The sequence below is a fragment of the Perna viridis genome, chromosome 3, assembly GCF_037379345.1.
Source record: "Perna viridis isolate PV_CMFRI_1.1 ecotype Kerala chromosome 3, ASM3737934v1, whole genome shotgun sequence".
In the NCBI taxonomy this organism is placed as follows: domain Eukaryota; kingdom Metazoa; phylum Mollusca; class Bivalvia; order Mytilida; family Mytilidae; genus Perna; species Perna viridis.
In genome coordinates this window covers 50004582-50022081 of record NC_142447.1, presented here as the reverse complement: position 1 = coordinate 50022081, position 17500 = coordinate 50004582, and the positions used below count along the sequence as shown (strand labels likewise).

General features: G+C 33.8%; 1 long non-coding RNA gene and 1 pseudogene across 2 annotated transcripts; one reads left to right on the top strand and one right to left on the bottom strand.

The window, feature by feature from the left end:
• Positions 1–5109: 5109 nt before the first annotated feature.
• LOC148622748 (uncharacterized) lies at positions 5110–14045 on the bottom strand (annotated as a pseudogene). Its single transcript, XR_015920893.1, has 8 exons — positions 13992–14045; positions 9620–9883; positions 8447–8905; positions 7470–8259; positions 7066–7165; positions 6619–6862; positions 5966–6521; positions 5110–5862 (listed from the first exon to the last, which is right to left on the bottom strand). The product of XR_015920893.1 is annotated as an uncharacterized LOC148622748 (transcript).
• Positions 14046–15692: 1647 nt separating this feature from the next.
• LOC148622747 (uncharacterized) lies at positions 15693–17500 on the top strand. The gene is made up of 2 exons (XR_015920687.1): positions 15693–16091; positions 16339–17500. It is a non-coding gene; the product is annotated as an uncharacterized LOC148622747 (long non-coding RNA).

The following is a 17500-nucleotide window of genomic DNA, read 5'->3' as shown; positions in this document are numbered from 1 at the left end:
AACAATTTATTCTTTATACTACAAATATTTAGACATGAGATTTTAAAATTGTCAGAAGATTGATCAAAAACAAACTGTCCCCTTGTTGGCCTGTCCTATGTGGAACCGTTTTGAACATCTCCACTTTGCGGGTGTGTTGGGAAATGGTCACAGGAGCTTGCATGTTTTCATTGTTCACACATCTACCGTTAAATGTATCCCTGCTGTACTGATGACCTTGTGTTCGCATTTGCTGCACATCCTCGGGATAAATTCTTTGACCATTTACATAAAGTTTATCTTCTTTAAACTTAACTTTTTTCCCCATCCTTTGTTCCCTTTTAAACACTGGCCACAGAATATTCCGTCTCTCCATAATTTCGTTCGTGAATTGCTCGTAGACACTATATGGAGAGTCTTTAAGTTTACCAGGGGCTGCTTTTAAAACGCGGTCTCTATCCTAACGCCTTTCGAATTTCGCAACAATGGTACGAGGTTTACGATCACGTCTTGGTCTGAGCCTGTGCACAACATGAAACCTGATTTCATCATCAATACCCAGTTTTTCTTTAATAATTTTTTGTAATACGTTTTCAGTGTTGATGTTGTCAGGATCATTTCTTTCGCTCTCGTGCTCCTCAACACCCCCAAACAAAAGATTTTCCCTCATTGAACGAGATTGAACATCAACTAGCCGTTCCCTCAACTCGTCATGTTCATACTTCATTTGGTCTCGTTGCCGCTCGACCATATTCAGCCTTTGTGTAATATTTGTAGTGTTTATTTCTGATCCTGCTGCCCTGTTTTCTAATTACTTTATGTCACTTTTTACTTGCAGTATTTCAGTCTCAGTATGTGAAAATCGGTTTTCAATTGCACCGAGTCTTCTGTCTATAGACGGCAAGGCTTCAAGGTTACCCAAAAGAGCAGGGATAGAATCAATTTTATTCAATTTCGTATATATGTCACTTAGAACTGCTTCTAATGGTAGACTGTTTGTTTTGAAATTTTGGGGGGGAGGGTTGATCAGAGAATATCAAACGTTGTGGAATCGGTATTTGGTTTAATGCTGGAGTGTTACATGGTACATTATATTGTGTATTGTCATATAAAACTCTACGGGCACTCTCTATCGAGTTTCCAACAGGTGTATTACAATTGTCATCCTTTGTGTTATTGTTTACTAAATTGTGTTCAGCCATTTTGGACAACGAAAACAAAATACAGTCCGATTAAATGTAAATAACTTCAACTACCTTTTGTGTATCTTCAATCCAAATATTGTTACAATCCATAATCAATATAAATCAGTCCTACACTATTATATAGCCATGTAAATCCCATAAACACTATAAATACATAGAAAATTTTCGGAGCCCATAACTCACGTCCGAATAGTCCGCCATTGCAAAAGATTTTTTTAGATCAGAATAGTAGCAATTAGTTGTTTCCTACATTATATTTCAGCTCGAACCAGTTCAAAAATATTCAGCCTTAATTATATCAAAATGTTAAATCTTTGATCAAGGACCAAGTTTTGCAGATCCGAAAATTAGTTGTAAAGCCCTTACGGATGACACAATAGTAAAAGGTAGTGATATAAATCCATCCATGGAAAAACACATACTAGATACCTTTAATAATTGTCAATATTTATATAAAAAGTCTACACAATGAAAATGAACTTCATTTCCATAAGACAGGGCGAATTTCACTTCACAATTTACAGACTAAAATACAAACAGAAACTTTGAATGTTACATGTATGCAAATTTAAGAAAAAAGTAAATTAAGACTACCAAGTAGATCTGAAATAACATTTAGTAATATAAGATATATGGTCAGTTATCATATGTAGATGCATTCTGCATAGAATTTGCAACTTGATTATTTTCTGAGAAATTGTAATGAATCAAGATCATTGTTTTATTATTGATTATGCTTTTGCTTTTTTATACCTTTCCATACTACTTTGCTAATAGAATGGAGGGCTTGTTTTTCATATGATATGTTCAAGATATTTTTTTTTCTGAATCATTTCTAAACTGTTTTCCTTTTTAGGCCTAGCATATTTCTGGACATACAGCAATGTACAGAAAGAGTAATCAAGGGAACCAAGGTTATAGCGGTAATCAAAAGAATGTAATCCAGGGACAAAGACCAGACATGGAAAACAGACATACGCAATAAAGAACATACAGTAACTAAAATCATACATACAAAGTAACAAAAGCAAATGAGCAACTCGGACTCCAGTAAAAACTGGGAGCATGGACCAGGTGCACCGGTAGGGTAAGCGTCTTCTGCTTTTCTAGAAACACTCGCCGACTTGCTCATAAAAAGTCAAGTCCGGGATAGACAAACGAGGAAAGGTAAACTATGGCCCGCTGAATAAATCAGTTTTCATGGTGCTGATGGATACATCATAACGATCCACGAGTTCATGATGACGACCATAAAACTTCTGTAGTGATGACTTCAATTTTGTAGCAACATAACCCTGTACCAGAAGCCTATTTGTTAGAGTTCTAGCGCGATACAAAAAGTCTGCGTAGTTTCGGCAAGCTCTGGCATAACGTATGAGTTGTGATATGAACACTTCATACGCAGGAGCCGAAGGGATGTTGCCACAGATGAAAGGAAAGTTGACAATTCTGAATGAAAAGTCATCACGTTTGTCGTAAAGTTTGATCAATAGTTTTCCTTTACCATCGATTTCTAATTGTAGGTCAAGATATGAGGCTGACTTCACAGTGTCTGTAGTATCCTTTATCTCAAGTTCTTTTATGTAGATGCGATATATCAAATCCCCGAAATTAGGATTGTTTAAAGATAATACGTCATCTATATAGCGGAAACTGAGATTGAAGGATCTAGCCAAACGAAATTCTTTCTTTCTGATCAAATAAGCTAGAAAGTCAGCCTCATAAGAGTGAAGAAATAGGTCACCAAGTAAAGGAGCACAATTTGTTTCCATTGGAATGCCGACCGTTTGTTGAAAAACACGTCCACCACATTGGACAAATATGTTGTCGATTAAAAATTCCACCATTTTGTAAACATCTTCCTCTGTATATTTGGAAGATGATTTGGAATTATTTCTTACAAAGTATGAGGAATCTCTACAAGAACTATATATTTGTATCTGGGTGTACCATCTTTTTTTAAAAAAACAACGATGTATGATGTTTTTAAGTTGGGATTTTAACTGAGTATGGTAAAAGAAGTACACAGTTGAAAAATCATAGTTTTAATGCTATTATATTCAGATAATAGTCTTGAACTGATTGTCTCAAAAAGATCTTTCGAATTTTTCAGGATCCACATTCAATTAATACCAGTACTGGAGGTGTTGTGATAGGACTAATCATGAAACAGAATTGTCATGGCTGCTAGACTACTTATAGAACACAGACAATTTAAAGAAGACAATAGTGTATGTGAAATCCATTAATGTGTGTTATTGAATGTACATGTAGATCATCACAGCATTAATGAAGAGATCAGTTGTTGACAACTGTTCACCAGTCAACAACAGGAAAATTGAAATGTTTCATGCAAACACAGGCTCTGAACCCAAAGACAGAATAATGAGTGACTTTACAGATAAAATGTTAACATAAAAGTTTTAATAACCACTATTGCCTTTGGTATGGGAATCAACATCAGAGATGTAGACATTGTCATTCATTGGGGTCTTCCTGCAAGCGTTCTCGGATACCGGCAAGATATAGGTCGATGGGGATAACATGGGCGACAAAGTTAAGCTATATGCTATGCCTACAAGAGAAGCTATTGTAAGCTTGAGGAGAAGAACCAACTCCGTGGAATTGTTGAGGGAGGGAAATGCTTCAGAACAGCAGTATTGAAGGAATTTCTCATAGACAGTATCGTCTGAATATGGCTGAAATATTGCTGCTCGGACGTTAAACCCCAACAAACAAACAATCATAGACAGTATTGAAATATACGAGATGGACAACTAAATCAGATTGTAGTGGAGACTGTTAGGTGTCATACAACTGTGGGATATATTAGTGTTACATTTTTTGTCAGACACAATGTACATATGCCAGCAAACAACAAGAACCACTTAAGGGCTTTATGAAGTGACTTTTGAGGATTATTCTGCATGTTTTAAGATAGAACTAGCAGTTAATGAAAAAATGCTAACTAATTATTGAATGAATTATGTGTATTTTTATATGCCCTACCATACTGATCAGTCAAAATACACGTACATTTAGGCGACTATTTTTCTGGGCCTGTTCGTAATGTTTTTGCCAGTTTTTTTTTTGGTGTGAGACTGTCTTTGATGTTGATCGAAAACCCACAAGTCGCCTTTGGCTTATGTATTCATCCCAATTGGTCATTGACTTTTTGATAATATACACCAAATCCACTGGAGTTATATTCATCTGCTGATTTTTGTTGTAGTTATGCACCTTCAATGCAAAGCTTTATCCTCACTCGTAGTTGCTATTTCTTAATGGAACTATTGACGAAAATTTCTTGAAATGGGCTTACCTCTATGCAACAAAAATACATAGATTTTTTTTTTGCACTAAATTTTTGAGTTATGATATTTTGACAAAATGAGGACATATGTTCTTAAACAACTAGACCGATTTCCTGGAACTTGGTATACTGCAGGAACACCAATTCTGTATGATTTCCATTGTGTGTGACTCATGTTTCACCACTGGGTAATTTTTGTTATCTACAGTACCGAAAAAGACATACCATGACTGAACACCGACATCATGGTGAATCAATCTTACAGTGACACCAAAGAACTTTTTAGTAGGAAATTCTTGCTGTTTTTTTATTATTCATAGGGGTTAGCCCTACCCTTGTCAATACCAAAAACATATGATAACATCTTAAAAGACAAACATGGTTTTTTATTGCCACTTTAATAGTGGCTCACCTCTGTGTTGGTGATTAGTTACGGTACACGTTTGTCTTTTTTCTGTACTGTACATGTTACTATTGTGTGCTGTCTGAGTCCCTTCGACTGATTCAGAATTATTCACGTTACATCTATTTTACAGATTGATGAACAGTATATCAGAAGAGACTTTGAACTTGTTATTAACATTCGATTCATAAGAAAAAGGAAAATACTTTCACGTTCATTTATTTATAAGGCACATTCATTAAAACATTAAAACCCTGAACACACATCTGGTACCCATCAAATTTTTACTCTCATTGACATCTCTCTTCCCTTTTTCACACATACTCACACAGAGGGCTCAAAAAGACCTGTATTCAAAATGATTTCTGTCAAAATTACATTTTCACAAACATTTAAAAAATCGTATAACAATGTAAGTATATTAAAGCAGATCAACAAAACAGAATCGAAAATGGACAACCATAGACAATAAAATACTATTACATCGTTTATGTCACTTGTGAAACATCATAACAAAAGTATGTGTACTCGTATCCATTGTAGTCAATAACAAAATTTCCACCGGCATCTTTCACACTCTCTGAAAAATGTAAATTGTAGAAGTAAATCCTTTTAGATACTGAATATTGAATTCAAATGCATTGAAAAAGAGTTCTAAATTTTGGTTGTATTAAGTACTAGAATATTATCAGGTCTACAAGCATGTACTGAATAATTCAAATCATAATTGTAATGACGTAATGTAATTCAATATCTGTGTGTTGAAACATCCAGAATATTAATTATTCAGTTTCTATTATGCATAGTTAAAATAAAACTAACTTTATATATATATTTGTAAAAGAATTCCATCTGCAAGTCCATGGCAATGTTTTTCCTCTGCCTCCATTTGGGTTAACTGTTCTATTCCACATCAATGTGTGTTTTAAAGTTGACCGATGAGTAAATACTTCGAGTGATGCCTTTCATAAAACTGTAACATGTAAAACTTCCGCTTGCCATCGTTTTCTCTTATCGCATCTTTACGAACCATCTGGTTCAAGCACTACCTAATCAATCTTAGAGTATAGTGTCTCTTGTCATCAACCAGGAACCAACTCTGCAGTCGTCATTTTCTTCTGCTTTCTTTTCTTTTTTACTTGTATTAACATTACACGAATCACTAAGTACATCATTAATTTCCATATCCATGCTGTCTAAACGGAACCAAACACCTCTTCGACAATCTTTTTTATCACAATAGACCATGTCAGACCCAGGCACCTTTGTCTTACAAATGCAAAACGGATACACAGGCATGGATTCTACCTCTACTTCAACAACCAGTATTTTTTCCACTATATCCTGTGATGATATGAATATTTCATCCATAACCTCTGTTGCGATCCTCCTTCCCATATACCGGATTTATTCTTGCTTGTTGTAATGATACAGTTTCCGTACAGTGTGAGGCAAGTAATAATATGTAGCCTTGTTGACAAAATTCTATGAATTCCTCCCCATAGTTAAAGCTTTCCTTCACATTACTTGTTACATTCCGATGATTGAAATAATTCTTCAAATGAAATAAAGTTCCCCTTTCTCTGTCACTGAAGCCTATGTACAATTCATTAAAGATATCCTAAAATTGACAACATAGTTAAAATCACTTAAAGCTAGAACTATTGTGAGCAAAACCCACATTTATGCCCAACATCATTGTGGCTATTAAAATGTACCTGTAATAGACAGCGTTTATGCCATTCTTAGATATTCACGGAAAAGCCTTGTAGTTGGACTAGCTGTATTAATTCGGGCCTTCTGTGAGTCATTTTCACGTTCACGGCTGAGCCCATCGGCATGCAGAGAACGGACAAGAAGTTCTCCTGTAGGCTTTACAGGATCATAATTGTAGTACTTCTCCATTATGGTTATCATATCTGCAATCCTACTTTCATCTTTGTCAATAATTCCAATAGGAATCTGCCGAGGTTATAAAATGGTATTAATAAAATATCATGTACATTAATGCTGTTTAAATAGTTTGCAAGTATAATTACATTTATTATAGTATAAGTCAGTTTAATCATTTGTTCTCTTAAATAAGTATAAATGCAAGTTGTATCCACTAAGGTAGCCACAATATTTACCCCCCCCCTTTTGAAAGAAATTTCAATCAGACAGACATCGGGAACCCAAAGTCCACAGTTCCCAATCATAATTGCATTACTCATTGATTCAATCAAGTAGTATATTGATGTTGTACATATAGGTTTTTCAAGGTTACTGGTACAGATAAAAAATTATTATGGAGATATTCATCTTATAACACATACTCATCACTTTAATGACTCTGTATTGTATTAATGCTGGAATTGCCAACTAATATCAGACTTGAAGTTCACTAAACGCTGTGAGACGTGTACGTAATATCCTCTGTACAATTGTGGTAATCTCTGATCGAAGGTCTATTTCATCAATTGGTGATGGCAGAAAGGTCTCCAAAGGAACTTAGTTTATATCTTCATTGCATCCTTAAGTACCAGCTCGAAACTCTGTCAAAAGCTGCATAAGCTGGCACCATATATACATTTTGTTTTGGTTTTTTTTCGGTCTCTGGTCTGGTGTTTTATAGTTGGTTTTTGATTTACATTGTCAAAGCAAATGGAGAATAGCAATTTACATGAATTATACATCATTTTTTTCTGGTTCAGTTTAAGTGATGGTACAATTTTGGGGCATGCAACCTTAATGAAAATATTCTTCATTTGCGTTAAATTATCTGCCTTTGATTATTAATAAAAATTAGGCAGATGCCCTTTCAATAACTACAAGTACAGGTATTACTAATATGATAGACTTCTGAAATTTACCAAATGTGGAAATTTTATAAACAGTACTTTTCATTGAGTTTTCATGGACCTGTCAGAAATATATGTAAAGTATGTACTATTAAATTCATTTTTTAATGATTATGCAACGTTTCAAAACTTGAGGTATACTGATAATGGTATTCTACATGCTACATGTGGCATACCTTTGTGGTCTATTTTACTGGATAATTCAGAAGTTTTGTTTCTTGCAGTTTCATTCTGTATTTCCGGTTCAGTCGGTTGGATCGGTAAAATGTCAGATAATTCTTCATAAGACATGCGCAATGAAGATGAAGCATAATCAACTTACATTTACTGATTTCTTGGCTCTTACCATAAGATACTGTAGCTGAAGTTGATATATCTGATGGTAATAGCAGGTAATCTGCTACTCTTGTCTTCCATGATTTTTACTTCTTGGTCAAAATTTCGATGAGTTCTGTCAATAGATGCTGTCACACCTTTGATTCCAGTGCCAATTGTAAGGTTACTGAATTTTGCAAATACCTAGAAAAAAGAAAACAAAGTATATGTACTGCAATGAAAAAAAAAGTGAATTAAAAACAATCATGTGTATAATGAAGATTCTAAAAACGATATGTATGTTGATCAATACATATAAATGTATACAGCAGAGAGAGTCGAAGCATACTACGCATATACATGTATATCATGGTCAGTCAATCCATCTTACCTCTCTTTTATAGCCTACCATCCACATCTGCATGGTTAAGTTCTTGAAGGTCACTCATTCTCCGCGGCTGCAGTTGATACATAATGATCGATATCAGGGTACCAACAGTTTGTATGACAGTCACACCCTATCTAGTTGACAATCCACTAAATATTCTTGAGTATTTAGATGTTAGTGCTCCAATTAGAGCATTATTCTAGGCAGGAAAGTTTTCTTTTAAGTCCGCTATTTCATATCCCAACTGAAGTATTTTATTTCATTCTGAGTTTTTTTTACCATGGAATTAAGTGGTCTTTTTCTTAACGAGGTTGGAAACTTCTGATCTAATTGTCTCAAGATACACTTCATGCAAAGTTTTTCTGGAATCCAACTCTGTGTTGGAACTTAAACCCCCCTCATGTAGTGTCTTGCTATGAAATATCTGTACGCTCTCTACACTTCTACTGGCGAAGCTGTACCCTGTAAAAGATGATATCATACATTGTAGTAAAAGCTTATCATAATATACACATGTATAACTGAATATCATTGAGATTGAAACTACCTCTGAGTGCCATACCTGAATTTCTCCATTAATTAAGAATCATTTAATTAGCTTTGAGTTGAAAGTTCAAGGTCAAGAGTAATCAAACATGGTGCACAACATATTGCCTTTGGCTGATCTACCCGCATACCAAACTATCAAAAGTTTATATTGAAAAAAAAAAGAAAAGATTAATCATAGGATGGCAAAGGTCATAAACCATGGTGCACCATGCATTGCTTATCTTTGGTCAATCTATCAACATTCTAGATATCATAAGCCTAAATTGAAAGACAGAAAAAATTCAGATAGGACACTTATTTCTTACCTATAAATCATAAGTTTGACCTTGAGGTTTAAGTTCAAGGTCAACTGGCAACAAATATGGTACGCAACAAATCAACTTTAGATGATTTACCAACAAGCCAAATATATAAAACCTTCATCAAAAGAAAAAAAATGTCACGGCCGGGCCATGAAATTGATACAGACAGACTAACAGGGTGATCACTGTTGTATATGTACATGTATTGTCTTACCATCTGACATAAAAAGTTTCAATAAAATCCATAAAACAGAATGGGAAGATACACTTGAATATTTTTCTTTCTCTCTTTTCCTTTTTTTTTGGAGGGGGGATCTTTACTTGCCTTTGACTTAATCTTTGTCTTGGTCTTCGTTGCAGTGGTTTCATTATTTTCACTGGAGTGGACTGCCTTCTATGTAAAATATTTGAAAATAAATGCAAAAAAAAATCGTAATTTCAAACTTTTATCATTACAGCTTCCTTCTAGATATCTTTCACCGTGAATACTGTGCAACATTTCCTCCAGCTCCATTTAATGTAGTGGTTAAAACAGAAGTCAGTAAGGTTTTGTTTACTAAATAATATCCCTCTTACACAACTTCGATTTCTAAGAATGTATGAAACATGAAAATATATTTCAGATTAACGATGAAAAAAGCAAGAAACAAATGTTTAACACCGACTTCAGTATTGTAAGTGACAAGTATAAGATATTTGAATGAAAGAAACTAAATTTGGCCAAAATATAGAAAATAATTTTGCGTCATTACAGTAAATGGAACGGAATCGAAACCCTAACGGGAACGTATGTGGATGGAGGGTTACGGAATCGTGTAACTATATATGAACCAGATAATTAAGAAGTTTCGTGAAACCCGATGTTTGACTATTATGCAAGTAGTACCTAGACAAGCATATCAAATTTGACATAACTATCAGATTTGCCAAATTAATCAATACTAGTTGATTAAATGAGCCTGAAAGGGGAGTGAAATTATCAGTATTATACGCATAAAAAGAAACCTGTAGTATGCTGGAAATGTAAACTAGTAGGTTACATTATGAAATTTTGTAAAAATGAAAAGGTTAAGAATAACTAGACGTATCAGGACAACTTGAAAGCTCTCTTTATGATGAAGCCGATGAAGAGTGCATTGATGGAAATAGTTTGCCACATTTCAAAATATATTAAGCTGGTAGTCCGAATTCCTGTTTAATAAAAATAGAGAAAAGAAAATATCGTAGCCTTATTGATTCAGGCGCGTGCGGAGTTCAAGTTTTGCATTAAAATGCTTATAAATATATGAAAATTCCACCAAAATTGTTTTAAAAAATTGTTAGTTTACAATCGGATACAAATTCACTTTTAAAAATTTAAGTCTATTTTGTGTTGCTGGTGGCAAAAAAAATTATCCTTGGACGTGAATGGATGACAGAAAACGGTGTTAAAATTTATTATGATCTCATGTGTTTGAGGATACAAAATATTAATGTGCCTTACGGGTAGAATAAATGGCAAGATTGCGATCAAATGTTATTTTGAAACCACAAAATGCTAATACATTTTGTTTCATTTATAAAGAAATATCACAATATCACAAATTAAATTTAAACAGATTATGTAAGTATAATGTTGAGTAATTGTGTGATCAAATTGGATAAATATAGAAAATTTCCCATTATTTCAATTGATATTGTAAATAAAAGTCAGAATAATTGCACAAATGAAATAAAGTTTAAAGAAATAAATGATCCTGGTGAGTACAGGACTGATATTGAGAAAATCATTCTTGAAAAATCAGATATTTTTGCAGAAAAAGATACACAGTTAGGAGAAACCGATACAGTAAAAATGAAAATCAACTGGTGACCATCAACCAATCAAATTAAAACCTTATAGAACCCCATTACATCAAAGAAATATTGTTGAAAAGGCTATTACAGAAATTTATTCCAAACAATTCTAAAATTTCTAACAGGTTTATCATCAGTCTTAATTACGAATTCTGCTAAATTTAAATAATGATCTATAGATAAACTATAAAAAAAAATGCTAATGCTTCATTTCTTTGGTTGGCCACTTTCTTTGAGCGAGACTTAGTTTATGAGACAAAAATATATTGGCTTTTCACTAGTTTTAACTCCATTTTTCTTTACAAGATTGAGTTAAACAAGCACCAATATAACATTTACTTGCATCACAATATAATGTGTAAGGATTTGATGTATCTGGATATGCCAAAATTGGAACTATAGATATCTTAATTATATAAATTAACGGGTTGTGTTTCATGTGTTGGTTAGTCGGTGGTGTGGCAAGAGAAAGCGTATTAGAGTCACCCCTGGGTACCAATGGTGTCGATTGTACATGCCGTAGGTGAAGATTACACCTCCGGAGAAGAATAAAACTCTGCATCATGTCCAAACTGCGCGGTATCGATTGGTGAATGTATTGAAAGAGTAATCAAGGGAACCAAGGTTATAGCGGTAATCAAAAGAATGTTATCAAGGGACAAAGACCAGACATGGAAAACAGACATACACATCAAAGAATATAAAGTAACTAAAATTATGCATACAAAGTAACAAAAGCAATAGTGAAACTGTTTACATTATTATATACAACGAGCAACTAACCGGTTAAATTTGTGCATATCTACCCATGCTTATGACAATTGCTGTAGGATATGACATTATTGGATGTTATCATGTTGATTTGCTGTCTTATTATCATTTACCATTAGAAATGACTTTCATGTTTTAGTAGCAATAAGCCGTTCTTTTTGACTGGATTATATAAACCTGGGAAGGCAGTAAGACTACTTATTTGTACTTTCGTTATAACCGTGTATCATATATTGGATAGATAGCTGTTTGCTGTGTTATATAAAAGTGTATGAACTAATCCATAAGTTGTTAGTGTTTTGCTACTTCAAAAACAACGTTGAATTATTTTAACCATCCTGTTTTGCTGTGCAATTATTTACTAGAATGTTGTTATATTTAGTGATGTTAAACATTTAGAAATATTCTAGAATACCCTTTAGATGTGAGTTAATAAGTGTAACATAGTCGTTGCGAGGCTGTTGTTGATATAATTATTCTGTGGACATTTTGATGCACATTCTCCGGAAACCAGATGATCATTCTTAATTAGCCTTTGTTGTGGACCGCCATGGCTTAATGGACAATAAGTGCATAGATGCATAAACAATTCATTATCTATCTTTACAATGTCTATCTATCTATTAGTAATTAATCAAAGACCGAGTGGTCTAGGGCGCTGGACTTTGTGTAGGCGGTGTTGCCATCATAGATGTCACAGCAGTACTAGTTCGAGTCCCGCGGAGGGAACGACCAAACATTTGCATCGCAAATTTGACAGTTCTAACATCGTTGGGAATTTTTCAGACCTTTCTATACGTTTATATATCTTCCCTGTATCAATTTGATCCGATGGAGCAGTGTAGCAAATAGAGTCGTCACATTCTGAGACGTTGTATAATATTGATTTGTTGTGACATGCATCATTAATTTGATCCTCTATCCTACATATTAACATCTAAATGAACTGTCCCGTATCACCTTACATCGTGTACTAAGTTACAGCCCTAGATTAATCCTACGAGGAGGAATGACCCGGCCAGCGAAAGCTATATTTTTATATAGCCTAGCTGGCCGAGTGGTCTAGGGCGCTGGACTTTGTGCAGGCGGTGTTGCCATAGATGTCACAGCAGTACGAGTTCGAGTCCCGCGGAGGGAACGACCAAAAATTTGCATCGCAAATTTGACAGTTCTAACATGGTTGGGAATTTTTCAGACCTTTATATATATATATATATATAAATATATATATATATATTTAAGAGAAAATATTTATGCAGTTAAGAGGAATTTTCTCATTTTTGGCCTTATGTTCTGCAAATAAGAGTATTTTTTTACAAGGATAAGATAGGAAATGTCTTTTTCTTTGAGACTTTATTCAGTTAACAGGAATATGCATTCAACAGGCATTCGATTTAGTGGAATCTAGTGTATATTTGAGTGTATCAAGTATACCATTGGACACTCTGGTCATTATGTTCATAAATACTACCCTTCTGTCAAAAATACCACCGCTCCAACCGGAAATATGACTTATTCTTTCCATTCCGTTGTCAATTTTTTCATACTTCCGCCAAAACAAACACATCCTGGACAATAATTTGATAAAAATGTAAATGGAGAAATTAACAATATTTGGTTTTTTTTTTTTTTGTAAATAAGAAGATACAAAACTTGTGCATAGAGGAGTGGGATCGTTCTGTCAGTTTACATTGAATTTATCTTACATGAACTTAATGATTCAGTATAATATAACCTTTACTGCAGGAAGTATCTGTATAATACTTATAATTTTATTCCCCTTTCAGGCTTATAAAGACAACCTGTATTGCTTAATTTGGCAAATCCGATAGTTATGATTGTTAAATGCTTGTCTAGGTACTCCATGCATACTAGTCTAATAGCCTAGGAAAAGCATTGGGTTGAACAAAACTTCATAATAATCTGGTTCATATATAGTTACATGATAATGTAACCCTCCATCCACATACGTTCCCATGAGGTATACAATTCTTTTCCATTGACTGTTATGACGCAAATTTATTTTTTTTTTTAATTATTTTGGCTAAATTTAGTTTCTTTCATTCAAGTATCTTATATTTGTCACTTACCATACTGAAAGCGTTAGTCCGAAATATTTTTTTTAAATTGTTGACGATCTCACGATATCGGAGATGGGCGGAGCCTATCCATATATGGTTTCATTGACCATATTTGGAAATTGAATACTACTATGCGTAAAGTAGACTTTTCCGCAGGTTAAGCGATAACAATATGGCAGATTGCCGCTGCAACTGCAGACGAAAAAAAACATTTTAAGGAAAAAGTCCTATGATCGACAAAGTATATCTTGGAAAGTAAAAGTAAAAAGTTTAAACAAATCCATAAGAAAGAGATTAGAAGAAGACTTTGTTGCGTTTTACATTCCAGAACAAAAGAAAGCAGATTTCTGTGCATATCATGTTCATGGAATTTAGCAAATATTGCTAAAATCCGACAGGCCAAATCTGAGGTAAAACAATAATTTAAAGAAGTAACCAGCACCAGTAAGGGGTACTTGTCAAAGAAGATTAACGTGAGAAGTCCATGTCATCCCAAGAAAGATTAAAAGGCCTAGAATTGTATCACAACAGGTAAGCTGTTTAAGTTGCAATAAACTAAAGCCAATACACAGACTTAAATGCATTCTTAGAAGCCGAGGTTATGTTAAGAGGGACACTATATAGTAGACAAAACCTTATGATATATATTGGGTCAGACTGAAGATTGAAAACAGAATTGACCATTAATTCATGAGCTTTTTTTATACATTTTTTATATTTGACTTCTTTTTTTAACTATTATATTGAAATGGATCTGGAGGAAAAGTTGCCCAATATTCTCGGTGAAAGATATCTGGAAGGAAAGGAAACTGTAATGATAATAGTTTGAAATAGGGATTTTTTTTCACATATTATTAAATATTTCTTTATTTTATTGAAGGAAGTGAAGAAGAATTCACTACAAAAAGACCAAGACCAAGACAAGGATTAAGTCAAAGGAAACATTTTCTATGCATTCGAATTTTAAAAGTTTACTTTCTGACTATTAAGACACTGTCGTGCCGGAATTAAGTATTGTGCAAGAAGGAAAATACGATAAGAACGGAATGATTCGTCGTTAACGACTGGGGGAAAAAAATTCTTAGAGAAAAACAAAGCGGAGTTACCGTTGCTAAAAAATGTTCTGTTTTAAGAATTTGTACAGTTTCTAGCCTTGTTAAAGAAATATATAGATGGAAACTAGGCATAGTATAAAAGCAATAAATAGCAAGCGGACATGTCAGAGAACACGCATAATTACTCAAATATGGAGACAAAATGATTTAATGATATTTTTGAGGAAAATAAAAAAAATCCTGGTCCCAAGTGCCTGTGACAAATCCTTAAAGAAAAACATATGTCAGAAAATTTCTGGGTGGCATGCATTACTTGATCTGTTTTTTTTTAATTTGTTTTTGCAGGATATCTTCGATGAATGGTACATAGGCTCCAGTGGCAGAGAAAAGGGACGTTTATTCCATTTGAAGAATTATTTCAATCATCGAAATGTAACAAGGTATGTGAAGGAAAGCTTTAACTATTGGGAGGAATTCATAGGATTTTGTACAGAAGGCTTACACTGCATGACAACTGTATTACTAAATGACATTTCATTTGATTTCCGAAACAATAAGCAAGAACAAATCCGCTATATGAAAAGGATGGCAACAGAGGTTATGGATGAAATATTCATATCATCACAGGATATAGTGGAAAAATACTGGGTGTTGAAGTAGAGGTAGAATCCATGCCTGAGTCTCCGTTTTGCATTTGTTAGACAGAGGTGCCTGGATCTAACATGGTTTGTTGTGATAACAAAGATTTCCTAAGAGATATTTGGTTCAATTTAGACTGCATGATATAAAAAGTGATGAGGGAAAATGGTTTGGCAGTGATTCCTGTAATGGTAGTACATATAAAAAGAAAAGGAAGCAGAAGAAGAAAATGACGGTTACAGAGTTCCTTGTTGATAACAAGAGACACTATACTAACATTGATATGGTTGGGCATGAACCTTATTGAACGATTGAAACACACATTGGTGTGGAGTAGAACAGTTAACCCAAATGGAGGCAGAGGAAAAACATTGCCATGGACTTGCAGATGGAATTCTTTAACAAAGAATATGAAGTTCGTTTCATTTTAACTATGCATAATAGAAATTTAATAAATAATATTCTGAATGTTTCCACACATATATATTGACGTATATTGCGTCATTACAATTATGATTTAAATTATTCACTACATGCTTGTAGACCTGATAATATTGTAGTACCTAATACAACCAAATTCTAGAACTCTTAAATCTTTTTCAATGCATTTGAATTAAATATTCAGTATCTAAAAGGATTTCCTTTTACCATTTACATTTTAGAGAGAGTGTGAAAGATACTGGTGGAAATCTAACAGAGGCTACTATTGTTCGGTACAGCCAAATGCTTGGTGTAGGAAAGGTTATCAAAATAGTATATATAACACAGGTGTCCGAATTGTCACGACCCAGGGTACATCAGGAGTCAGTCGTTGACAAACAGAAATATCTGTAAGACTTCATCAAATTACTAGGGAAAAAAGAGCGTAAACACCCTTCCTTTTCTGATATGGATGGAAACATATTTAAGAACATTGTACCAACTCACTTTAAAGCTCTCTTACAGGGGCACGTAAAAGAGTTGGCTAAACAGAAGCAAATTTATGCAGAAATGAGGCTGAATAAGGAAACTAGATTATTGAATAAATATTGCACATTATTATTCTTTGTTTTCTACTCTGCAATTCAATATGAGACAATTGAGCATTGACATGATACATGTACTCGTGGGTTGATATAGATATGTCTCGAGTTACCAGAAGAAACCTTGAGTGTGAATTCATATTTTCCTTCTTCGCATTCAAAGATGTGTCAGGGTTGTCACTTTTTGAACTATGACCATTCTTGTGGAGGTTAAATACAGATATGTTTACTAAAGGGAATCAGTTCGACTTATATCATTAATTTCCTTTTGACATGAGCCTTTACATCATGAGAAAGACTATATGATTCTCATAACAGCTTCATGACCTTTGTCTAATTGTCCTTTACCTTAAGTTTAGTCCATTTGTCAATAAGTGTAGTTTTAATATGTATATAGTGTATATAAAGAGCAATATAGTTTTTATGGTCTACTATCTGCAGACCAATTGGTTAGTGATTATACGGTCAAATTATAAGACAGAACAAACTTAACATGAAATTGTTTCTATTTTGTTATTGACTACAATGGATACGAGTACATATACTTTCGTTATAATGTTTTACAGGTGATCTGCTTTATTTTACCTACATTGATATATGATTCTTTCAATGTTCATGAAAATGTAATTTCAACAGAGATATTTTAGAATACAGGTCTTTTTTCAGCTCTCTTTGTGATTGTGTGTTAAAAAGGGGGAAAAGAGATGTCAAGAGAGTGAAGTGTTTGGTACCAGATGTGTGTTTAAGTTTTTTTTTTATGTTTTAATGCATGTGCCTTACAAATAAATGAATGTAAAAACAA